At 50.5% G+C, this 26,216-nt stretch overlaps 1 protein-coding gene and 1 long non-coding RNA gene across 7 annotated transcripts in view; one reads left to right on the top strand and one right to left on the bottom strand.

Moving 5' to 3' along the window:
- Positions 1–26,216, top strand: part of LOC137372691 (ecotropic viral integration site 5 protein homolog) — a 308,742-nt gene that overhangs the window by 64,474 nt on the left and 218,052 nt on the right. The gene's annotated exons all lie outside the window — the stretch shown is intronic.
- On the bottom strand, positions 1,699–26,073 carry LOC137372693 (uncharacterized). Its single transcript, XR_010975477.1, has 3 exons — positions 25,973–26,073; positions 8,081–8,184; positions 1,699–7,676 (listed from the first exon to the last, which is right to left on the bottom strand). It is a non-coding gene; the product is annotated as an uncharacterized lncRNA (long non-coding RNA).

Below are 26,216 nucleotides of genomic sequence, written 5' to 3'. Positions count from 1 at the left end.
ACAATCCATGTGGGGTAGGTACACCAACAGTGCTGTTGCGAAGGGAGTTTCAGGATTTTGACCCAGTGATAGTGAAGGAACGGTGATATAGTTACAAGTCAGGATGGTGTGGGGCTTGGAGGGGAACTCGCAGGTGGTGGTGTTCCCATGCATCTGCTGTCCTTGTCCTTCTAGGTGGTCAAGGTCGTGGTTTGGAAGGTGCTGTCTAAGGAGACTTGGTGCATTGCTGCAGTGCATCTTGCTGATGGTACATACTGCTGCCACTGTGCGTCGATGTTGGAGGGAGTGAATGTTGAAGGTAGTGGATGGAGTGCCTATCAAGCGGGCTGCTTTGTCCTGGATGGTGTTGAGCTTCTTGAGTGTTGTTGGAGGTGCACCCATCCAGGCAAGTGGAGAGTATTCCATCACTCTCCTGACTTGTGCCTTGTAGATGGTGGACAGGCTTTGGGGAGTCAGGAGGTGAGTTACTTGCGGCAGGATTTCTAGCCTCTGACCTGCTTATAGAGTCATAGAATTATACAGCACAGAAACAGGCCCTTCGGCCCATCGTGTTTGTGCTGGCCATCAAGCACCTAACTATTCTAATCCCATTTTCCAGCATTTGGCCCGTAGCCTTGTATGCTATGGCGTTTCAAGTGCTCACCTAAATACTACTTAAATGTTGTGAGAGTTCCTGTCTCTACCACCTCTTCAGGCACTGTATTTATATGGCTACTCCAGTTCAGTTTCTGGTCAATGGTAATCCGCAGGATGTTAGTGGGGGATTCAGCGGTCGTAATGCCATTGAACGTCAAGGGGAGCTGGTTAGATTCTCTCCTGTTTGAGATAGTCATTACCTGCCACATGTGTGGCATGAATGTTACTTGCCACTTATCAGCCCAAGCCTGGATGGGTGCAGCTCCAACACCACAAAGGAAGCTTGACACCATCCAGGACAAAGCAGCTCACTTGATTGGCACCCCATCCACCACCTTCAACATTCACTCCCTGCACCACCAACGCACAGTGGCAGCAGTGCATACCATCAGCAAGATGCACTGCAGCAACTCACCAAGGCTCCTTCGACAGCACCTTCCAAACCCGCAATCCCAACCACCTAGAAGGACAAGGGCAGCTGATGCATGTGAGCACCACCACCTGCGAGTTCCCCTCCAAGCCACACACCATCCTGACTTGGAACTATATTGCTGTTCCTTCACTGTCGGTGGGTCAAAATCCTGGAACTCCCTTCCTAACAGCACTGTAGATGTACCTACACCCCAAGGATTGCAGCGGTTTAAGCAGGCAGGTCACCACCACCCTCTCGAGGGCAGTTAAGGATGGGCAATAAATGTTGGCCTAGCCAGCAATGCCCACATCCCATGAATGAATAATAAGAAAACCATACTTCCCATTGATTTGATCTTCAAATTATTTGGACTGAGGTGTTTGTGTTTTTGAAAATGGCCATTTTTATTAAATCTTCTTTCATTGCCTTATCAGCCAAACTGGCCTCTTCCTTTCGTGAAGTTAAAGTTCACTATTGATTTGAGCAAGTTGTACTGCAGGCAGCTTTGAGACTAAAACAAAATGATGTTCAGAGCAAAAATAACATTTTGGTTGAAACACTTTGTTTACTTTTTGGTGCGTGCTGTCTCGGACTTTTAATTGTAAATGATAAACTTATTTTAATAGTTTTACTGCATGATTTGTGTCCTTTTAAAACAGTGAATAAGCTGGAAATGAAAGAAGCAGTCCTGAATGATGCATACATGAAAAAGTGATATTTTAAATATGAGTTATGTCCCAATATTGTTGTTTGTGACTAAAGAACATTGTGTACTATTCCTTGATGAATGCATGATGTTTTTCAGCATTGCAGGTTATTTGTGTTTTAAGGTCCTTGTCTAATCTTTTAAGCATGCAATGCAAACTCAGTATTTGTCTCTGCAAATGATTAGCAGCAGGTTTGAGTTTAAAAGAGGCCGTGTCTCTTTTTTTGACCATTGTAAACTGTAGTTCAGAAAAACTGAGAGCCATATATTCAAGTGCCTTTCAAAATGTTGTGTACATTTAATTAACTTTAAACAGTGCTGTATAATTCTGTTTACTTGTCTGTAGTTTTCTATCACCATAGCCATTTTGGCTAGTGTACAAATTTATGATTACTGAGCAATCTTCACAGTAATACAAATTAAAGTCAAAAATCTTACTTCCACAGTGGATTTATTTATTGAATCTTTGTTTATGATTTGAACTGCAGCTTTTCACAAGTATAGTGGATGGAGGGATAAAAGCACTTTGAGAAGGCAGATAGTGCTGAGGAAAATAAATTTCACAAAGATTTGTTCTGCGAAATGGGGATAATTTTATGTTTTTACCGCCACAGCTCTGTAGGGAGATAGTTTTAGAAGTGGGATTGTTCCTTGTACCTCATCCTGCGTAGGAGAAAGAGGCCAGATTCGTTGCAAAAATAACCTTCATTTGGCACTGTAAACTACTTAACTGCCTGGTATGTATGTTAAAAATGAGTTAGTTAGCAATATAAATTTGTCAGGAAAGACTCATTGGGAATTCTAACAGTCCCATCAGTTAACTATTTGAAGCCTATTCATTCATTTTTTTTTTGCTTTAGATGTAATTTTCTTATACAATTTATTCAAACACATTTGTATTCATAGTTTTCAGCTTGCCATACACATAGGACATTGTTATGACAACTTGCAAGGGAATGTCCTAGGAGCAGTAATATATGAACAGAAATAGGCCATTCATTCCCTCAAGCCTGTTCTGACACATAGTGAGATCATGGCTGGTCTGTATCTTAACTTTACCCACCTGCCATGGCTCCGTATCCTTTTATACCCATGTCTGGCAAAAGTCTATTGTTTAGATTTAAAATTATTAATTGAACTAGCATCTGTTATTTTTTTGGGATAGAGTTCCACACTTCTGCCAGCCTTTGGTGAGGAAGCATTTTCTAGCTTCTCTACTGAATAGCCTGGCTGTAATTTTAAGGTTATGTCCCCTTATCCTAGACTCCCCCACCTGCAGAAAAGAATTTCTTTATCTACTTTAACAATTCCTTTCAACGTTGTTAAAACCCCAATTAAATCATTCCTTAATCTCCTATATTCCAGGGAACACAACAATGTTATGTAATGTCTCCTCATAATCTAACCTTTGGAACTGTGGTAACATTCTAGTGAACTTGCGCTGCGTTCCTTCTAAGGCCAGTGCATCTCTTCTAAGGTCTGGTGCCCAGAACTTATACATAGTACTCTCCATGTGGTGTAACCAGGATCACTTCTCATACCTTGGGCGCCTCCTCTCAGCAAGGGCAGACATTGACAATGAAACTCAGCATCGCCTCCAGTGTGCCAGCACAGCCTTCAGTTGTCTGAGAAAAAGAGTGTTTGATGACAAAGATCTCAAAACTGGCACCAAGCTCATGGCCTACAGGGCCGCAGTGTTACCTGCCCTCCTGCATGCGTTGGAAACATGGACATGCACAGCAGACGTTTCAAAGCCCTGGAGTGATATCACCAGCGGTGCCTCTGCAAGATCCTGCAAATTCAGTGGCAGGACCGGCGCTCCAATATTAGTAGCCTTTCTCAGGCCAACACCCCCAGTATCACGACACTGGTCGTGGCTAGCCAGTTTGGTTGAGCGGGCCACATCGTCCGCATGCCTGACTCATGACTCCCAAAACAAGCTTTCTACTCTGAGTTCTGACATTCTGAGCTACCAGGAGGGCAGAGGAAACACTCCAAGGACGTTCTTAAAGCCTCACTGAAACAATGTGACATGTCCGCTGATTCGTGGGAATGTCTTGCTCGAGACCACCCAAAATGGAGAAGCAGCATCTGCGAAGGTGCCAGCTAGTTCGAAAGTCGACATGCCCAGGCAGTGACCAAGTGCCAACAGTGAAAGGAGCATTTGGAAATTTGAGCATCCTATTCACTCGCCTCATCAAACACCACCTGCCCCACCTGTGGCAGAGTGTGCGGATCCAGAATTGGACTATTCAGTCACCGGAGGACCCACAACCCTGGGGTGGAGTAAAGTCATCCTCGTTCCTGAGGGGCTGCCTAAGAAGGGGTCTGAAGAACCAGGGCTTTGTGTAGCTGTTGCAAAAGTTCCTCCCCTTTATATTCTATCTGTCCAGTTATAATTTTCATCAACCTTTTTGTATTTTTTGGACCTGACTACACTTTAGTGATCTATGTACAAGGACCCCTAGGTTTCTTTGGGTTTCCACTGTTCCTTGCTTTTCATCCTTCAGCTAATACTCGTATATTCCTTTCTCTTGTCCAAAAGGATGACCTCACTCTTAACCTGCATTGAAATCCATCTGCCACAGTTTTGCCCACTCACTTAATATGTCAAATTCTTCTTTGTAATTTTATACAAAACAGCTAATGCTTCCTCCCTTTCAATGCTAATATGTTCAAGTATGTCACAATCCCCCTCCCTGATCTCGACACCTACATCGTCCTTCCCCATAGGGAACACAAATGAAAAATAATCATTTAAAACCTCACCTATGTCCTCAAGCTCCACACACGCATTGCCACTTTGGTCCCTAATGGGCCCTACTCTTTCCCTGGTTATCCTCTTGCCCTTAATATACTTAAATGCCGTAGGATTTTCCTTTATCTTTTTTTCAAGTCCCCTCTTCGCTCTCCTAATTACTTTTTTAAGTACCCGCCCTACACTTCCTATACTCCTGTAGTGCCTCTGCTGTTTTCAGCACTCTGAATCTGCCATAAGCCTCCTTTTTTTTCCTGATCCAATCCTCTATATCCCTTGAAATCCAGGGTTCCCTGGACTTGTTGGTCCTACCCTTCACCTTAACAGGTACATGTTGGCTCTGAACTCTCACTATTTCCTCTTAAAATGACTCCCACTGGTCTGATGTAGACATTCCTACAAGTAGTTGCTCCCAGTCGACTTTGGCCAGATCCTGTTTTATCATATTAAAGTTGGCCTTCCCCCAATGCAGTACCTTTATTTCTGATCCATCTTTGTCCTTTTCCATAACTACCTTAAATCTTAGAGTTATGGTCACTATCCCCGAAATGCTCCCCCATTGACACTTTTACTACTTGTCTGGCTTCATTCCCTAGGATTAGGTCCAGTACTGCCCTTTCTCTTGAAGGACTTTCTACGTACTGGCTCAAAAAGCTCTCCTGTATGCATTTTAAGAATTCCGCCTCCTTTAAGCCTTTTGCACTAAGACTATCCCAGTTGATATTGGGGAAGATGAAATCCCCTATTACTATTACCCTATTATTTTTACACCTCTCTGATGTTTTCCTACATATCTGCTCCTCTATCTCTCCCTGACTGTTTGGAGGTCTGTTGTACACTCCCAACCTTAAAAGTGGAGGCTTAAAAGTGGATTAACCCCCAGGCCCAGATGAGGTGTATCAGGCTGTTCTGTGAGGCAAGGGAGGAGATTGCAGGGGCTCTGATACAAATTTTCAAATCCTCTCTGGACACAGGAGAGATACCAGAGGATTGGAGAACAGCGAATATGGTACCATTATTCAAGAAGGGTAGCAGGGATAAACCAGGTAATTACAGGCTTGTGAGTCTAACATCAGTGGTAGGGAAACCATTGGAAAAAATTGAGGAACAGGATTAATTTGCACTTGGAGAGGCAGGGATTAATCAGGGATAGTCAGCATGGCTTTGTCAGGGGGAGATCATGTCTAACTAACTTGATTGAATTTTTCGAGGAGGTGACTAGATGTGTAGATGAGGGTAAGGCAGTTGATGTAGTCTACATGGACTCCAGTAAGGCTCTTGATAAGGTCCCGCATGGGAGATTGGTTAAGAAGGTAAGATCCCATGGGATCCAGGGCAATTTGGCAAATTGGATCCAAAATTGGCTTAGTGGCAGGAGGCAGAGGGTCAAGGGTTGTTTTTGTGAGTGGAAATCTGTGACCAGTGGTGTACCACAGGGATTGGTGCTGGGTCCCTTGCTGTTTGTAGTGTGCATTAATGATTTAGGCGTGAATACAGGAGGTATGATCAGTAAGTTCGCAGATGACACGAAAATTGGTGGTGTCGTAAATAGTGAGGAGGTAAGCCTTAGATTACAGGACGATATAGATGGGCTGGTAAGATGGGTGGAGCAGTGGCAAATGGAGTTTAGTCCTGAGAAGTGTGAGGTGATGCACTTTGGGAGGACTAACAAGGCAAGGGAATATCCAATGGATGGTAGGACATTAGGAAGTACAGAGAGTCAGAGGGACCTTGATGTACTTGTCCATAGATCACTGAAGGCAGCAGCACAGGTAGATAAGGTGGTTAGGAAGGCATATGGGATACTTGCCTTTATTAACCGAGGCATAGAATATAAGGGCAGGGAGGTTATGATGGAGCTGTATAAAACACTAGTTAGGCCACAGCTGGAGTACTGTGTACAGTTCTGGGTGCCACACTGTAGGAAGGATGTGATTGCCCTGGAGAGGGTGCAGAGGAGATTCACCAGGATGTTGACTGGGCTGGAGCATTTCAGCTATGAAGAGAGACTGAAAAGGCTGTGGTTGTTTTCCTTAGAGCAGAGAAGGCTGAGGGGAGATATGATTGAGGTATACAAAATTGTGAGGGGCATTGATAGGTTAGATAGGAAGAAACATTTTCCCTTAACAGAGGTGTCAGTAACCAGGGGGCTTAGATTTAAGGTAAGGGGAAGGAGGTTTAGAGGGGATTTGAGGAAAAAATTTTTCAACCAGAGGGTGGTTGGAATCTGGAACGCTCTGCCTGAAGAGGTGGTAGAGGCAGGAACCCTCACAACATTTAAGAAGTATTTAGATGAGCACTTGAAATGCCATAGCATACAAGGCTATGGGTCAAGTGCTGGAAAATGGGATTAGAATATATAGGTGCTTGATGGACAGCACAGACACGATGGGCCGAAGGGCCTGTTACTGTGCTGTATGACTATGACTCTATACTCTTGTCTACACTAGCTTCTTGTGTTACAACCGAGGCGGGAAGAGTGCACTGTTAATTCAGTCTCCCTTCTCCACAGGTCACAACATATCAATAAATTTTCCCACTTAACTAAAACAGCCAATTAGATACTCTATTTGTCCCCAGAATAAAGCAAACCAACCTGGTTTCTTTAATAAACAACAACATTATCTGTTTATTATAAACCAAGTCTTAATCAATAATTAAGTAAATATATGCACGAATTAAGATATTCAAGCCTAGCTCTCATGCACACGCACATACATCCAAAAACTGGTTAACTGGGAATAGAAAGGGATTTTTGTTTTTGCTGTTACAAAGAAATCGAAGGAATAAAAAATACTTAGTCTGCAAAGATATGAAAGGAAGTCCTTTGTTTTGGCAAGATGTCCCAAAGTCAAATAGTTGGCTGCCACTAGGAATCTTTCCAGGCGAGGTTGATGAACAGTCTGGGGTAGGCATTCAAAGAAATTCAACTGTAGAAGGCTTCACATAGGTATTATAGCAGGTGTGCAGCACCAAAGGTGTCACTTCTCACACATTCGTTGCAAAGTCCTTTTCAATATGCAAGGTTTCTGCGAACATTCCAGATGTCTTCAAACATACAGGAGGCAAGAGCACAACTTCATACAGGCATTTGCTTTTCAAGAACAGGGATTCTTCAGAGAGGTGACAGTGGCCTGGATGTTCTTCTGTTCTCCAACAACGCCCTTTAGTACAAAAAAGAAGCTGGCTTTTAACAGTTCAAAGTGAAATCAAAACTTTCCAGGCAAGTCCCATGCTAATCATAAATTCTGTCAAAATAACTCTTAAATCAAGCCCCCTGCTATGTTTACTTGAAATCACATGTTTTCCAGTAAAAACTTGTTTACCAGTCAACCTTTTTGTTCACCTTCCTTTTATAAAAAACCCCACAAAAGTCAGCAATCTCCAGATGATTCAATGTCCGTGAAATGCTTTTTTAGTTTTTAAAAATGTAGATTCCCAAGTTTTAACACAAAAATGGAAACTCTCGTAACACTTGAGAATTGGATCATGGAATATAAGAACTTTAAACAGGTGGGAAAGCTTGATAATTGCATACAGATAACGGGTAGGCACTGTATTGACTTACTCGGAATTGCAGAAGTAAGATGGTTAGAATATGGTAATATGCAACAAAAGAATCATGTGCTTTACTTCCTGGAAGGTGAGAAGCATAGGAATGGAGTAGGAATCCTAGTAAACAAAAGATACAAGAGGTCAGTTCAAGGTTATTGGCCAATTTCAGAAAAAGTGATAATGATTAAGATCAAAGGAAAGCCTTTTGATCTGGTTGTCGTATAAGTTTATGCTTCGATACAAGATCACAGTGAGCAGGAAATAGAGGCATTTTATGGTGACATCATGTCAAATCAACTGATGTGGTAATCGTAATGGGCGACTTAAACGCTAAAGTCTGTGAAGGAATGTCAGGAACATGTCGATCAATATGGCTTGGATGGAGAAATGAAAGAGGATAGAGACTGATACAGTTTTGTCAAGAAAATGATCTATCTGGTGTTGGCAAACACCTCTTTTAAGCAACCAAAAAGAAGATTGTATACTTGGAGAAGTCTAGAAAATGTGTATAGAAATTAAATACATTATGTGATGGTGAAACAAGATAAAGAACATTCATATGTATCCCAGTGTGGATATAAATTCAGATCATTGTCTCCTTGTGGAAAAAATTAAGATGAAGCTGAAAATACCAAAAAAGAAAAAGATGTGTGAACACTTAGACCTTGACATGCTGAAGGATGAGAACATCAGAAAAGCATTCACTCTTAGAGTAAAAAAACAAGTGTGAATGTCTCAGGATTGAGGAAACAGAGCAACAGGTCTCAGAAAAAGAAATAGAAAACAAATGGAAAAAGATGAGTGTATACAACATGCTGCAAAATGGAAAAGAAAAAGTGATCAGGAGTGGATGACTGAGATATTAGCAATGATGATAGAAAGGGTAAAGAAAAGCAACACACCTGACTATGATGAAATTAAAAAGAAAATAAAGAATGCATGTAGGCAGGCTAAAGAGAAATGGTATAATGAGATGTTTGATGAAGTATTGGAGCTTGAAAGAAATCACAAAATGAGAGTTATGCATCAGAAGGTGAAATCTTTGACAGATGGAAAGAAAGGGATAACAGACAGTGGGTGCATAGAAGACAAAGATGGTAAATTCTTTGAAAGGGATGCAGTAGCAAAAAGGTATATAAATCGATCCAAATCGAGGGAGTCCTCAAAATATCATCGTCTTAGGCACTCCCTTGGGAACGAGGATGACTTTCTTTCACCCCAGGGTTGTGGGTCCTTAGGTGACTGAATAATCTAATTCTGGATCCGCACACTCTGCAACAGGTGGGGTAAGTGGTGTTTGAGGCGAGTGGATGGGATACTCAAATTTCCGAACGCTCCTTCCGCTGTTTGCACTTGGTCGCTGCCTGGGCATGTCAATGCTGTTTGAACTGGCTGACACCGTCGCACATACTTCTCCATTTTGGATGGTCTCGGGTGAGAGATTCCCACGAATCAGTGAAGATGTCACATTTTTTCAGGGAGTCCGCTGCCCTCTTGGTAACCTCTTGCCATGTCGGAGCTCAGTGCAGAAAGCTTGTTTTGGGAGTCTTGTGTCAGGCATGCAGACAATGTGGCCCGCCCAACGTAACTGACTAGCCATGACCAGTGTTTCTATACTAGGGGTGTTGGCCTGTCCTGCCACTGAATTTGCAGGATCTTGCGGAGGCATCGCTGGTGATATCACTCCAGGGCTTTGAGATGTCTGCTGTACAGTGTCCATGTTTCCGATGCATACAGGAGGGCAGGTGCCACTGCGACCCTGTAGACCATGAGCTTGGTGCCAGATTTGAGGTCTCTGTTGTCAAACGCTCTTTTCCTCAGACGACCGAAGGCTGTACTGGCACACGAGGCGATGCTGAGTCTCGTCGTCGATGTCTGCCTTGCTGAGAGGAGGCTCCCAAGGGATGAGAAGTGATTCACATTGTCCAGTGGTTTGCTATGGATCTTGATGGTCAGGAGGCAGTGTTGCGCTGTAAGAGCAGGTGGTGGAGGACCTTTGTCTTCTGGATGTTTAGCTTAAGGCCCATTCTTTCATACACCTCCATGAATACATCGATGAGGGTTTACAGCTCTGCCTCAGTGTGCACATATGCAAGCGTCGTCAGTGTACTGCAGCTCAAAGATAGTGGTTGGGGTGACCTTGGTTCTGAACTGGAGGTGACATAGGTTAAATAGTTTGCCGCTTATCCTGCAGAGTAGATCTATCCATCAAGGAGCTTCATGGAGATGAAATGGAGTTTTGCAGCGAGAAAGAGCGTTACTGCAATGATACAGCCTTGCTTGACCCCAATCTGCACTCGGATTGGGTCACTGGCAGATCCGTAGGCAAGGATTACAGCTTGCATGTCGTCGTGCAGCAGGCGGAGGATGGTGATGAATTTCTCCGGGCAGCCAAATTTGAGGAGGATGTTCCACAATCCCTCCCGGTTCATAGAATCGAAGGCCTTTGTGAGGTCAAAGAAGGCCATGTATAAAGGTTGCTGCTGTTCCCTAAATTTTTCTTGGAGTTGTCTTGCTGTGAAGGTCATATCCACTGTGCCTCTTGATGGACGGAATCCACATTGTGATTCTGGTAGGAGCTCTTCAGCCACGAGGAGGCGGTTGAGAAGGATTCTTGCGATGACCTTTCCTGTGGCGGACCGCAGGGATACCCCTCTGTAGTTACCACAGTCGGTCTTGTCGCCTTTTTTTGAAGATTGTCACAATTACGGCGTCTCGGAGATCCCCTGGCATGCTCTCCTCCTTCCAGATAAGGGAGATGAGACCCATATTTGTGTCAAGAGTGCTTGTCCGCTAAATTAGAATTTCGACAGGAATTCCGTCTATGCTGGCGACCTTATTTTTTAGCTGTCGGCTGGCCTTTCAATCTCAAGTTAGGCTGGGGTTGTGCTGAGGTTGTGGCGGGTAGCATGCTGTGGAATGTGGTCGAGGGCACTTGCATCAAGGACTGAGTTGGGATTGAGGAGCTCTTTGAAGTGTTCCTTCCAATGAATGCTGACTGCTTCTCTGTGCTTGATCAGTGCCACTCCATTAGAATTAGAACATTACAGCGCAGTACAGGCCCTTCGGCCCTCGATGTTGCGCCGACCTGTGAAACCATCTGACCTACACTATTCCATTTTCATCCATATGTCTATCCAGTGACCACTTAAATGCCCTTAAAGTTGGCGAGTCTACTACTGTTGCAGGCAGGGCGTTCCACGCCCCTACTACTCTCTGCGTAAAGAAACTACCTCTAACATCTGTCCTATATCTATCACCCCTCAACTTAAAGCTATGTCCCCTCGTGTTTGCCATCACCATCCGAGGAAAAAGACTCTCACTATCCACCCTATCTAACCCTCTGATTATCTTATATGTCTCTATTAAGTCACCTCTCCTCCTCCTTCTCTCCAACGAAAACAAGCTCAAGTCCCTCAGCCTTTCCTCGTAAGACCTTCCCTCCATACCAGGCAACATCCTAGTAAATCTCCTCTGCACCCTTTCCAAAGCTTCCACATCCTTCCTATAATGCGGTGACCAGAACTGCACGCAATACTCCAGGTGTGGCCTCAACAGAGTTTTGTACAGCTGCAGCATGACCTCGTGGCTCCGAAACTCGATCCCCCTACTAATAAAAGCTAACACACCATATGCCTTCTTAACAGCCCTATTAACCTGGGTAGCAACTTTCAGGGATTTATGTACATGGACACCAAGATCTCTCTGCTCATCTACACTACCAAGAATCTTCCCATTAGCCCAGTACTCTGCATTCCTGTTACTCCTTCCAAAGTGAATCACCTCACACTTTTCCGCATTAAACTCCATTTGCCATCTCTCAGCCCAGCTCTGCAGCCTATCTATGTCCCTCTGTACCCTACAACATCCTTCGGCACTATCCACAACTCCACCGACCTTCGTGTCATCCGCAAATTTACTAACCCACCCTTCTACACCCTCTTCCAGGTCATTTATAAAAATGACAAACAGCAGTGGCCCCAAAACAGAACCTTGCGGTACACCACTAGTAACTAAACTCCAGGATGAACATTTGCCATCAACCACCACCCTCTGTCTTCTTTCAGCTAGCCATATACATGCCAAAGACTTGCAGGTTGATAGGTAAATTGGCCATTAGCAATTGCCCCTAGTATAGGTAGGTGGTAGGGAAATATAGGGACAGGTGGGGATGTGGTAGGAATATGAAATTAGTGTAGGATTAGTATAAATGGGTGGTTGATGGTCGGCACAGACTCGATGGGCTGAAGGGCCTGTTTCAGTGCTGTATCTCTAAACTAAACTAAACAATTTCTGATCCAAAGCTCTAAATCACCTTCAACCCCATACTTCCGTATTTTCTGCAATAGCCTACCGTGGGGAACCTTATCAAACGCCTTACTGAAATCCATATAGACCACATCCACTGCTTTACCCTCATCCACCTGTTTGGTCACCTTCTCGAAAAACTCAATAAGGTTTGTGAGGCACGACCTACCCTTCACAAAACCGTGCTGACTATCGCTAATGAACTTATTCTTTTCAAGATGATTATAAATCCTGTATCTTATAACCTTTTCCAACATTTTACCCACAACCGAAGTAAGGCTCACAGGTCGATAATTACCAGGGCTGTCTCTACTCCCCTTCTTGAACAAGGGGACAACATTTGCTATCCTCCAGTCTTCCGGCACTATTCCTGTCGACAATGACGACATAAAGATCAAGGACAAAGGCTCTGCAATCTCCTCCCTGGCTTCCCAGAGAATCCTAGGATAAATCCCATCTGGCCCAGGGGACTTATCTATTTTCACACTTTCCAAAATTGCTAACACCTCCTCCTTGTGAACCTCAATCCCATCTAGCCTAGTAGTCTGAATCTCAGTATTCTCCTCGACAACATTTTCTTTCTCTACTGTAGATACTGATGAAAAATATTCATTTAACGCTTCCCCTATCTCCTCTGATTCCACACACAACTTCCCACTACTATCCTTGATTGGCCCTAATCTAACTCTAGTCATTCTTTTATTCCTGATATACTTATAGAATGCCTTAGGGTTTTCCCTGATCCTATCCGCCAATGACTTCTCGTGTCCTCTCCTTGCTCTTCTTAGCTCTCCCTTTAGATCCTTCCTGGCTAGCTTGTAACTCTCAAGCGCCCTAACTGAGCCTTCACATCTCATCCTAACATAAGCCTCCTTCTTTCTCTTGACAAGCGCTTCAACTTCTTTAGTAAACCACGGCTCCTTCGCTCGACAACTTCCTCCCTGCCTGACAGGTACATACTTATCAAGGACATGCAGTAGCTGCTCCTTGAATAAGCTCCACATTTCGATTGTGCCCATCCCCTGCAGTTTCCTTCCCCATCCTACCCATCCTAAATCTTGCCTAATCGCATCATAATTTCCTTTCCCCCAGTTATAATTCTTGCCGTGCGGTATATACCTGTCCCTGCCCATCGCTAAGGTAAACCTAACCGAATTGTGATCACTATCACCAAAGTGCTCACCTACATCTAAATCTAACACCTGGCCGGGTTCATTACCCAGTACCAAATCCAATGTGGCATCGCCCCTGGTTGGCCTGTCTACATACTGTGTCAGAAAACCCTCCTGCACACACTGGACAAAAACTGACCCATCTAAAGTACTCGAACTATAGCATTTCCAGTCAATATTTGGAAAGTTAAAGTCCCCCATAACAACTACCCTGTTACTCTCGCTCCTGTCGAGAATCATCTTCGCTATCCTTTCCTCTACATCTCTGGAACTATTCGGAGGTCTATAGAAGACTCCCAACAGGGTGACCTCTCCTCTCCTGTTTCTAACCTCGGCCCATACTACCTCAGTAGACAAGTCCTCAAACGTCCTTTCTGCCGCTGTAATACTCTCCTTGATTAACAATGCCACACCCCCTCCTCTTTTACCATCTTCTCTGTTCTTACTGAAACATCTAAATCCCGGAACCTGCAACATCCATTCCTGCCCCTGCTCTACCCATGTCTCCGAAATGGCCACAACATCGAGATTCTTTGCTTTCAGTTGGGTAGGTCCTTGATGCTTGGGCCGTTTGGGTCTTGACTGCGCTGAAGAATCCATGCATGTCATGGCTGTCGGCAAGTTGCTTTACTTCCTGTGCTCTTTCAGCCCACCAGCTGTTCTTTAGGTCATGGGTTTTTTTGTTGGACCTCGGCCTTCAATTGTCTGTATGCCTGCTTTTCTTTTCCCTTGAATTTTGGTGATACTTCCAGTTCAGGAACGCCTTGCGCTTGCGATTTAGTAGCTCCTGGATCTCCTGGTTGTTCTCGTCAAGCCAGTCTTGATGTTTCTTGGTCGAGAAACCAATAGTATCTTCGCAAGTAAAAACAAGAAATGCTGGAACCACTCAGCAGGTCTGGCAGCATCTGTGGAAAGAGAAGCAGAGTTAATGTTTCGGGTCAGTGACCCTTCTTCGGAACCCAGTTCCGAAGAATGGTCACTGACCCGAAACGTTAACTCTGCTCTTTCCACAGATGCTGCCAAACCTGTTGAGTGGTTCCAGCATTTCTTGTTTTTATTTTAGATTTCCAGCATCCGCAGTATTTTGCTTTTATTTTAGTATCCTCACAAGTGCTGATTATGGTAGCTTTGAGGGTAGATCAGGAGTTGTGGACATTCTGTGGTTCCTGTTTGTTGAGTGTCGCCAAGTTACTTGTTGGTCTTCCTTCACAGAGTTCTTGACACCACCAACGTTGATTTTCCTGAGGCAGCGCATCTGCTACCACTGCCGTTTTTGGACTGGGCTTATGGAGATAGTAGCTTGGATTAGGCGATGGTCAGTCCAGCAGTCATCAGCTCCTGTTACGGCACAGGTGATGCGAATGTCTTTCGCTCGGAAGATGATATAGTCCAGCCAAGGCCTGGAGCGAGGGTGCTACCATGAAGTCTTGTATTTGTCGCTCTGACGAAGTAGAGTGTTCGTTATGATCAGGCCATGTTCAAGGCATTTCGTCAGAAGGACTCAGTTGGTGTTAGCCCTTCCAACACCTTACTTGCCAGTCACCCCTTTCCAAAGGTTTGTGTTCCACTCAACGCTGACATTAAAGTCTCCAAGGGGGGTCAGCTTGTCTTTCTTGGGAACACAGGACAGCAAGTGATCAAGGCTGGAGTAAAATTCTTCTTTGGCCTCATCTGTTGCTGCTTGGGTTGGGGCATATGTGCTGACGACTGTGGCATGCTGTTTCTGGGCTAGGGTAAACCAGAGGGTCATGAGATGTTCGTTTATCCCACAAGGGGGCTTGCTGAGGCGGTCGGCAAGTTCATTTTTTATGGCGAAACCAACCCCATGGACTTGGTGCTGTCCTCAAACTATAGAGACAAAGGAAGGACAAAACATTGATATCGGAGGGAAAGAATGCTTTGAAATTGATGAGTACAGGAAAAGCGCCAGGCATAAATGAAGTCACAACAGAACATCTAAAAACCTTTGGAGAAAGAGAATTAGAAGTGATAACAGAAATTTGTGATCAAATATATACCGAAGGATACATTCCAAGTGACTTGAGGCATTCATTATTTGTTAAGATACCTAAGAAACCTAAAGCAATGGAGTGCAATTAGTTTCAAACTTAAGCATAGTGAATCATCTCATTAAAGTGATGTTGAAAATCATAATAGAAAGAAATAACAACACATTTGAAGCAGAAATTGGTGAAACAGTCTGGATTTAGACATGGAGTAGGAACACGAGAGAGAATATTTAACCTAAGAGCAATCTTCGCTAAATATCTAGAAGTAAACAAGAACATTTACATATGCTTTATAGATTACGAAAAAGCGTTCGATAGTGTTTTTCATTAAAAGCTAACAGACATGTTGCTGAAATGTGACATTGACAGTAAAAATGTGAGATTTATCCAAAGCTTATATTGGGGCCAAATAGCGAATATCAGGCAAGAAGATAGAATCAGATATGTTTCAAGTGAAGAAAGGAGTACGACAAGGCTGTATATTGTTGCTAAAATTATTCAATCTGTACACAGAACAAATATTCATTGAATTAGATGTATTTCCAGGTGTAAAAATTGGACGCAGGTACATAAACCTGCGGTACGCTGACGACACAGCGCTACTTGCAGAATCAGAAGAGTCCTTACAAAATATAATCTACAAGTTTCGGCTATGGTTTCAGTACGAAAACCAAAAAGACAAAAACAATGGTAGTTAGAAGAAATACATTAGAAGAAACCAGATTGAAGTGGATGGTGTCACACTGGAACAAGTAGATAAGTTTGTCTATTTAAGACAATGGTAACAGAAGCCGGTTGATGCGATGTGAAATGAGAAGAAGGATGGAGATAGCCAGAAGTAATTTTGTGACGATGAAGGATGTATTATCAAGAAAGCGCAAGCTTTTAACAAGGGGAAAAAAAACCTCATAAGATGCTACATTCTGTGCACTTTCCTGTATGCCTCGGAAACCTGGACATTAAGTAAAGATCTTTGGAAGAAAATAGAGGCCTTTGAAATGTAGGTGCCAAGACCTATACTTAAAATTCCTTATACAGACCATAAGATCACTGAAGAGGTGCTTGAAATTGCAAAAGTAAAAAGAACTCTAAAAAGTGACATCCAGAAAAGAAAATGGCAGTATTTCAGCCATTTGATCAGAGCGGAAAAGCTACAGAGATCTCTTCTAGAAGGCAAAGTGGAGGGCAGCAGAAAGAAGGGTTGATCTAGGTGTGGTTGTTAATGGACATCACAGAGCAGTTGCAGACGAGCTGCAGTGGATGTGTAAGGATGGCACAAGGTAGATGAGCGTGACATACCATGACAGCAAATCTCCTGGTAGGAGTAACATAGAAAATAAGAGCAGGAGTAGGCCATTGGGCCCTTCTGACCTGCTCCGCCATTCAAAAAAGATCATGGCTGATCGTCTAATTCAGTACCCTGTTCCCGCTTTATCCCCATAATCTCTTGATCCCTTTGGCACTAAGAAATATATCTGTCTCCTTCTTGAATATATTTAATGACTTGACTTCCACTGCCTTCTGCGGTAGAGAATTCCACAGGTTCACCACCCTCTAAGTGAAGAAATTTCTCCTCATCTCGGTTCTAAATGGCATACCCCGTATCCTGAGACTGTGACCCCTGGTTCTGGACTCCCCAGCCATCGGGAGCATCTAGCCTGTCTAGTCCTGTTAGAATTTTATAGGTTTCTATGAGATCCCCTCTCATTCTTCTAAACTCTAGTGAATATAGGCCTAGTCAGTAGTGGGGAAAATTCTAGAGTCCATTATCAAAGATTTTATAGCAGAGCACTTGGAGAACAGTGGTAGAATCGGGTAGAGTCAGCATAGATTTGCGAAAGGGAAATCATGCTTGAAAAATCTACTAGAATTCTTCGAGCATATAACTAGTAGAGTTGATGAGGGGGAGTCAGTGGATGTGGTTTATTTGGACTTTCAGAAGACTTTCGACAAAGTCCCACATAAGAGATTAGCATGTAAAATTAAAGCACATGGGATTGGGGGTAGTGTATTGCGATGAATAGGAAATTGGTTGGCAGACAGGAAACAAAGAGTAGGGATAAATGGGTCTTTTTCCGAATAGCAGGCAGTGACTAGTAGGGTACCACAGGGATCGGTGCTAGGACCCCAGCTATTCACAATATACATTAATGATTTAGATGAGGGAACTAAATGTAATATCTCCAACTTTGCAGATGACACAAAACTGGGTAGGAGGGTGAGTTGTGAGGAGGATGCAGAGGGGCTTCAGGGTGATTTGGACAAGTTGAGTGAGTGGGCTAATGCATAGCAGATGCAGTATAATGTGGATAAATGTGAGGTTATCCACTTTGGTAGCAAAAACAGGAAGGCAGATTATTATCTGAACGGCTATAAACTGAGAGAGGGGAATATGCAAAGAGACCTGGGTGTTCTCATACACAAGTCGCTGAAGGTAAGCATGCAGGTGCAACAGGCGGTAAAAAAGGCAAATGGTATGTTGGCCTTCATAGCGAGAGGATTCAAGTACAGGAACAGGGATGTATTGCTGCAATTATACAGGGCCTTGATGAGGCCACACCAGGAATATTGTGTGCAGTTTCGGTCTCCTTGTCTGAGGAAGGATGTTCTTGCTATAGAGGGAGTGCAACGAAGGTTTACCAGACCGATTCCTGGGATGGCGGGACTGACGTATGAGGAGAGATTGAGTCGGTTAGGATTATATTCGCTGGAATTCAGAAGACTGAGGGGGGAATCTCATAGAAATCTGTAAAATTCTAACAGGACTTGACAGGGTAGATGCAGGAAGGATGTTCCCGATGGTGGGGGAGTCCAGAACCAGGGATCATAGTCTAAGGATACAAGGTAAACTTTTCAGGACTGAGATGAGGAGAAATTACTTCACCCAGAGAGTGGTGAGCCTGTGGAATTTGCTACCACAGAAAGCAGTTGAGGCCAAAACATTGTATGTTTTCAAGAAGGAGTTAGATATAGCTCTTGGGACAAAAGGGATCCAAGGACATGGGGGGAAAGCGGGAGCAGGTTACTGAGTTGGATGATCAGCCATGATCATAATGAATGGCGGAGCAGGCTCGAAGTGCCAAATGGCTTACTCCTCCTATTTTCTGTGTTTCTCCCCCTCCCCCTCTTTCTCCCCCTCCCCCTCTCTTTCTCCCCCTCCCCCTCCCCCTCTCTTTCTCCCCCTCCCCCCTCTCTTTCTCCCCCTCCCCCTCTCTTTCTCCCCCTCTCTTTCTCCCCCTCCCCCCTCTTCCTCCCCCTCTCCCTCTCTTCCTCCCCCTCTCTTTCTCCCCCTCCCCCTCTCTTCCTCCCCCTCCCCCCTCTCCTTCCTCCCCCTCCCCCCTCTCTTCCTCCCCCTCCCCCTCTCTTCCTCCCCCTCCCCCTCTCTTTCTCCCCCTCCCCCTCTCTTTCTCCCCCTCCCCCTCCCCCTCTCTTTCTCCCCCTCCCCTCCCCCTCTCTTTCTCCCCCTCTCTTTCTCCCCCTCTCTTTCTCCCCCTCTCTCTCCCCTCCCCCTCTCTTTCTCCCCCTCCCCCTCTCTTTCTCCCCCTCCCCCTCTCTTCCTCCCCCTCCCCCTCTTCGTTCTCCCCCTCCCCCTCTCGTTCTCCCCCTCCCCCCCCTCGTTCTCCCCCTCCCCCCCCTCGTTCTCCCCCTCCCCCCCTCGTTCTCCCCCTCCCCCCCCTCGTTCTCCCCTCCCCCCTCGTTCTCCCCCCTCCCCCCCTCGTTCTCCCCCTCCCCCCCTCGTTCTCCCCCTCCCCCCCTCGTTCTCCCCCTCCCCCCCTCGTCCCCCCCTCCCTCGTTCTCCCCCTCCCCCCCTCGTTCTCCCCCTCCCCCCCTCGTTCTCCCCCTCCCCCCCTTCGTTCTCCCCTCCCCCCCTTCGTTCTCCCCCTCCCCCCTCGTTCTCCCCTCCCCCCTCGTTCTCCCCCTCCCCCCCTCGTTCTCTCCCCTCCCCCCCCTCGTTCTCCCCCTCCCCCCCCTCGTTCTCCCCCCTCCCCCCCCCTCGTTCTCCCCCTCCCCCCCTCGTTCTCCCCCTCCCCCCCTCGTTCTCCCCCTCCCCCCCCTCGTTCTCCCCCTCCCCCCCTCGTTCTCCCCCTCCCCCCCCCCGTTCTCCCCCTCCCCCCCTCGTTCTCCCCCCCTACCCCCCCCTCGTTCTCCCCCCTCCCCCCCCTCGTTCTCCCCCTCCCCCCCCTCGTTCTCCCCCTCCCCCCCCTCGTTCCTCCCCCTCCCCCCCCTCGTTCTCCCCCTCCCCCCCTCGTTCTCCCCCTCCCCCCCTCGTTCTCCCCCCCCTCCCCTCCCCCCTCGTTCTCCCCCTCCCCCCCCTCGTTCTCCCCCTCCCCCCCTCGTTCTCCCCCTCCCCCTCTCGTTCTCCCCCTCCCCCCTCGTTCTCCCCCTCCCCCCCTCGTTCTCCCCCTCCCCCCTCGTTCTCCCCCTCCCCCCTCGTTCTCCCCCTCCCCCCCCTCGTTCTCCCCCTCCCCCCCTCGTTCTCCCCCTCCCCCCTCGTTCTCCCCTCCCCCTCGTTCTCCCCTCCCCCCTCGTTCTCCCCCTCCCCCTCCTCGTTCTCCCCTCCCCCTCCTCGTTCTCCCCCTCCCCCTCCTCGTTCTCCCCCTCCCCCCCTCGTTCTCCCCTCCCCCCTCGTTCTCCCCTCCCCCCTCGTTCTCCCCCCCCCCTCGTTCTCCCCCCCCCCCTCGTTCTCCCCCTCCCCCTCTCTTTCTCCCCCCTCCCCCTCTCTGTCTCCCCCTCCCCTCTCGGTCTCCCCCTCCCCCTCTCTGTCTCCCCCCTCCCCTCTCTGTCTCCCCTCCCCCCCTCGTTCTCCCCCTCCCCCCGCTCTCTCCCCCTCCCCCCCTCGTTCTCCCCCTCCCCCCGCGTTCCCCCCTCTCTCTCCCCCTCGTTCTCCCCCCTCCCCCCCCTCGTTCCCCCTCCCCTCCGCTCCCCTTCCCCTCCCCCTCCCCCTCCCCTTCCCCTCCCCCTTCCCCTCCCCCCTTCCCCTCCCCTTCCCCTCCCCCTCCCCTCCCCCTCCCCTTCCCCTCCCCCTTCCCCTCCCCCTCCCCTTCCCCTCCCCTTCCCCTCCCCCTCCCCTCCCCCTCCCCTTCCCCTCCCCCTTCCCCTCCCCCCTCCCCTTCCCCCTCCCCTTCCCCTCCCCCCTCCCCCTCCCCCCTCCCCCTCCCCCTCCCCTCCCCCTCCCTCCCTCCCCCTCCCCCTCCCCCTTCCCCTCCCCCTTCCCTCCCCCTTCCCCTCCCCTTCCCCTCCCCCTTCCCCTTCCCCTCCCCCTCCCCCTCCCCTTCCCCTCCCCCTTCCCCTCCCCCTTCCCCTCCCCCTTCCCCTCCCCCTTCCCCTCCCCCTCCCCCTCCCCCTTCCCCTCCCCCTCCCCCTCCCCCTCCCCCCTTCCCCTTCCCCTTCCCCCTCCCCCCTTCCCCTCCCCCCTTCCCCTCCCCCCTTCCCCGACCCCCTTCCCCGCCCCCCCTTCCCCCTTCCCCCTCACCTCCCCCTTCCCCTCCCCCCTTCCCCTCCCCCGTTCCCCTCCCCGTTCCCCCCCCGTTCCCCTCCCCTCGTTCTCCCCCTCCCCCCCTCGTTCTCCCCCTCCCCCCCCTCGTTCTCTCCCCTCCCCCCCCTCGTTCTCCCCCTCCCCCCCCTCGTTCTCCCGCCTCCCCCCCTCGTTCTCCCCCTCCCCCCCCCTCGTTCTCCCCTCCCCCCCCCCTCGTTCTCCCCCTCCCCCCCCTCGTCTCTCCCCCTCCCCCCCTCGTTCTCCCCCCTCCCCCCCTCGTTCTCCCCCTCCCCCCCTCGTTCTCCCCCTCCCCCCCTCGTTCTCCCCTCCCCCCTCGTTCTCCCCTCCCCCCTCGTTCTCACCCCTCCCCCCCTCGTTCTCCCACCTCCCCCCCTCGTTCTCCACCTCCCCCCCTCGTTCTCCCCCTCCCCCCCCTCGTTCTCCCCCTCCCCCCCTCGTTCTCCCCTCCCCCTCTCTCTCTCCCCTCCCCCCTCTCTCTCTCCCCTCCCCTCTCTCTCTCACCCGCCCCCTCGCGTCTCTCCCCTCCCCCCTCGCTCTCTCACCTCCCCCTCTCTTCCTCTCACCTCCCCCTCTCTCCTCTCACTCCCCCCCTCTCGTCTCTCAACCTCCCCCCGCTCTTCCTCTCACCTCCCCCCTCTCTTCCTCTCACCTCCCCCCTCTCTTCCTCCCCTCCCCCCTCTCTTCCTCTCCCCTCCCCCCTCTCTTCTCTCCCCTCCCCCCTCTCTTCTCTCCCCTCCCCCCTCTCTTTCTCCTCCCCTCCCCCCTCTCTTTCTCTCCCCTCCCCCTCTCTTTCTCTCCCCTCCCCCTCTCGTTCTCTCCCCTCCCCCCCTCTCTTCTCTCCCCTCCCCCTCTCTTTCTCTCCCCTCCCCCCTCTCTTTCTCTCCCCTCCCCCCTCTCTTTCTCTCCCCTCCCACCTCTCTTTCTCTCCCCTCCCCCCTCTCTTTCTCTCCCCTCCCCCTCTCTTTCTCTCCCCTCCCCCCTCTCTTTCTCTCCCCCTCCCCCTCTCTTCTCTCCCTCCCCCCTCTCTTTCTCTCCCCTCCCCCTCTCTTTCTCTCCCCTCCCCCCTCTCTTTCTCTCCCCTCCCCCCTCTCTTTCTCTCCCCTCCCCCTCTCTTCTCTCCCCTCCCCCCTCTCTTCTCTCCCCTCCCCCCTCTCTTTCTCTCCCCTCCCCCCTCTCTTTCTCTCCCTCCCCCCTCTCTTTCTCTCCCCTCCCCCCTCTCTTTCTCTCTCCCTCCCCCCTCTCTTTCTCTCCCCTCCCCCTCTCTTTCTCTCCCCTCCCCCCTCTCTTTCTCTCCCCTCCCCCCTCTCTCTCCCCTCCCCCTCTCTCTCCCCTCCCCCCTCTCTTTCTCTCCACTCCCCCCTCTCTTTCTCTCCCCTCCCCCTCTTCTTTCTCTCTCCCCTCCCCCCTCTCTTTCTCTCCCCTCCCCTCTCTTTCTCTCCCCTCCCCCCTCTCTTTCTCTCCCCTCCCCCTCTCTTTCTCTCCCCTCCCCCCTCTCTTTCTCTCCCCTCCCCCTCTCTTTCTCTCCCCTCCCCCCTCTCTTTCTCTCCCCTCCCCCCTCTCTTTCTCTCTCACCTCCCCCTCTCTTCCTCTCACCTCCCCCTCTCTCTTCCTCTCACCTCCCCCCCTCTCTACCTCACCTCCCCCCCTCTTCCTCTCACCTCCCCCCTCTCTTCCTCTCCCCTCCCCCCTCTCTTCCTCTCCTCCCCTCTCTTTCTCTCCCTCCCCCCTCTCTTTCTCTCCCCTCCCCCCTCTCTTCTCTCCCCTCCCCCCTCTCTTTCTCTCCCCTCCCCCCTCTCTTCTCTCCCCTCCCCCCTCTCTTTCTCTCCCCTCCCCCCTCTCTTTCTCTCCCCTCCCCCCTCTCTTTCTCTCCCCTCCCCCTCTCTTTCTCTCCCCTCCCCCCCTCTTTCTCTGCCCCCCCCCTCTCTTTCTCTCCCCTCCCCCCCCTCTCTTTCTCTCCCCTCCCCCCTCTCTTTCTCTCCCCTCCCCCCTCTCTTTCTCTCCCCTCCCCCCTCTCTTTCTCTCCCCTCCCCCCTCTCTTTCTCTCCCCTCCCCCCTCTCTTTCTCTCCCCTCCCCCCTCTCTTTCTCTCCCCTCCCCCCTCTCTTTCTCTCCCCTCCCCCCTCTCTTTCTCTCCCCTCCCCCCCTCTCTTTCTTTCCTCTCCCCCCCTCTCTTTCTTTCCTCTCCCCCCCTCTCTTTCTCTCCTCTCCCCCCCTCTCTTTCTCTCCCCTCCCCCCTCTCTTTCTCTCCCCTCCCCCCTCTCTTTCTCTCCCCTCCCCCCTCTCTTTCTCTCCCCTCCCCCCTCTCTTTCTCTCCCCTCCCCCCTCTCTTTCTCTCCCCTCCCCCTCTCTTTCTCTCCCCTCCCCCCTCTCTTTCTCTCCCCTCCCCCCTCTCTTTCTCTCCCCTCCCCCCTCTCTTTCTCTCCCCTCCCCCCTCTCTTTCTCTCCCCTCCTCTCCCCTCTTTCTCTCCCCTCCCCCCTCTCTTTCTCTCCCCTCCCCCCCTCTCTTTCTCTCCCCTCCCCCCCTCTCTTTCTCTCACCTCCCCCCTCTCTTTCTCTCACCTCCCCCCCCCCTCTTTCTCTCACCTCCCCCCCTCTCTTTCTCTCTCCTCCCCCCCTCTCCTCCCCCCCTCTCCTCCCCCCCTCTCCTCCCCCCCTCTCCTCCCCCCCTCTCCTCCCCCCCTCTCCTCCCCCCCTCACCTCCCCCCCTCACCTCCCCCCCCTCACCTCCCCCCCTCACCTCCCCCCCTCACCTCCCCCCCCCCCCCTCTCTCTCACCTCCCCCCCTCTCTCTCACCTCCCCCCCCCTCTCTCTCACCTCCCCCCCCTCTCTCTCACCTCCCCCCCCTCTCTCTCACCTCCCCCCCTCTCTCTCACCTCCCCCCCTCTCTCTCACCTCCCCCCCCTCTCTCTCACCTCCCCCCCCTCTCTCTCACCTCCCCCCCCTCTCTCTCACCTCCCCCCCTCTCTCTCACCTCCCCCCCCCTCTCTCCCCTCCCCCCCTCTCTTTCTCTCCCCTCCCCCCCTCTCTTTCTCTCCCCTCCCCCCTCTCTTTCTCTCCCCTCCCCCCCTCTCTCCCCTCCCCCCTCTCTTTCTCTCCCCTCCCCCCTCTCTTTCTCTCCCCTCCCCCCCTCTCTTTCTCTCCCCTCCCCCCTCTCTTTCTCTCCCCTCCCCCCTCTCTTTCTCTCCCCTCCCCCCTCTCTTTCTCTCCCCCTCCCCCCTCTCTTTCTCTCCCCTCCCCCCCTCTCTTTCTTTCCTCTCCCCCCCTCTCTTTCTCTCCTCTCCCCCCCTCTCTTTCTCTCCCCTCCCCCCTCTCTTTCTCTCCCCTCCCCCCTCTCTTTCTCTCCCCTCCCCCCTCTCTTTCTCTCCCCTCCCCCCTCTCTTTCTCTCCCCTCCCCCCTCTCTTTCTCTCCCCTCCCCCCTCTCTTTCTCTCCCCCTCCCCCCTCTCTTTCTCTCCCCTCCCCCCTCTCTTTCTCTCCCTCCCCCCTCTCTTTCTCTCCCCTCCCCCTCTCTTTCTCTCCCCTCCCCCCTCTCTTTCTCTCCCCTCCTCTCCCCTCTTTCTCTCCCCTCCCCCCTCTCTTTCTCTCCCCTCCCCCCTCTCCTTCTCTCCCCTCCCCCCTCTCTTTCTCTCACCTCCCCCCCTCTCTTTCTCTCACCTCCCCCCCCCTTTCTCTCACCTCCCCCCCTCTCTTTCTCTCTCCTCCCCCCCTCTCCTCCCCCCCTCTCCTCCCCCCCTCTCCTCCCCCCCTCTCCTCCCCCCCTCTCCTCCCCCCCTCTCCTCCCCCCCTCACCTCCCCCCCTCACCTCCCCCCCTCACCTCCCCCCCTCACCTCCCCCCTCTCTCTCACCTCCCCCCCTCTCTCTCACCTCCCCCCCCTCTCTCTCACCTCCCCCCCTCTCTCTCACCTCCCCCCCCTCTCTCTCACCTCCCCCCCTCTCTCTCACCTCCCCCCCCTCTCTCTCACCTCCCCCCCTCTCTCTCACCTCCCCCCCTCTCTCTCACCTCCCCCCCCTCTCTCTCACCTCCCCCCCCTCTCTCTCCCCCCTCCCCCCCCTCTCTCTCTCCCCTCCCCCCCTCTCTCTCTCCCCTCCCCCCCTCTCTCTCTCCCCTCCCCCCCTCTCTCTCTCCCCCCCTCTCTCCTCTCTCCCCCCCTCCTCTCTCTCTCCCCCCTCTCTCTCTTTTCCCCCCCCCTCTCTCTCTCCCCTCCCCCCCTCTCTCTCTCCCCTCCCCCCCTCTCTCTCTCCCCTCCCCCCCTCTCTCTCTCCCCTCCCCCCCTCTCTCTCTCCCCCCCTCTCTCTCTCTCCCCCCCTCTCTCTCTCCCCCCTCTCTCTCTTTTCCCCCCCCCCTCTCTCTCTCCCCCCCTCTCTCTCTTCCCCCCCCCTCTCTCTCCCCCCCCTCTCTCTCCCCCCCTCCTCTCTCTCTCCCCCCCCTCTCTCTCTCCCCTCCCCCCTCTCTCTCTCTCCCCTCCCCCCTCCCTCTCTCTCCCCTCCCCCCTCCCTCTCTCTCCCCTCCCCCCTCCCTCTCTCTCCCCTCCCCCCTCCCTCTCTCTCCCCTCCCCCCTCCCTCTCTCTTCCCTCCCCCTCCCTCTCTCTCCCCTCCCCCCTCCCTCTCTCTCCCCTCCCCCCCCTCTCTCTCTCCCCTCCCCTCTCTCTCTCTCTCCCCTCCCCTCTCTCCCCTACCCCCTCTCTCTCTCTCTCTCCACCTCCCTCTCTCTTTCTCTCTCCTCCACCCCCCCCCCTTTTTGAAAGGACATCTTTGAGATAGGCAGGACACAAAATATAATTCACCTGAATTAAGATGACACAGTGTTCTAATATTAAAAACATCCAATCTTGTTCTTAATAGTATGATTCGTGAACTTAACACTGGAATACCTTTGTGGGGCTACTGCCTGTTGTAATTAGATATGAAGCTTTCCTACCTTGTGTGGTTATTTTAAATGGTGAAATCATGTGGAAATTGACGAATCTGATCTGTATTTTCTAAGGAAGACATTAATATTCATCAAAGCACTTCTTGTACAACGGAGTACTTTAAGGTATGTTGAATGGTAGATAAGCAAGATTTGACTTTCACAGTTAAATTCCTGTAATAGTGAATATTGCAGCTTGTTTTAAGCACTTATTTTAATGTAGGGATGCATGGATATTTCTTTAGCACTTATA

This window comes from Heterodontus francisci, chromosome 8 (genome assembly GCF_036365525.1).
Source record: "Heterodontus francisci isolate sHetFra1 chromosome 8, sHetFra1.hap1, whole genome shotgun sequence".
NCBI classification, from domain to species: domain Eukaryota; kingdom Metazoa; phylum Chordata; class Chondrichthyes; order Heterodontiformes; family Heterodontidae; genus Heterodontus; species Heterodontus francisci.
This window is presented reverse-complemented; position numbering and strand designations above follow the sequence as displayed.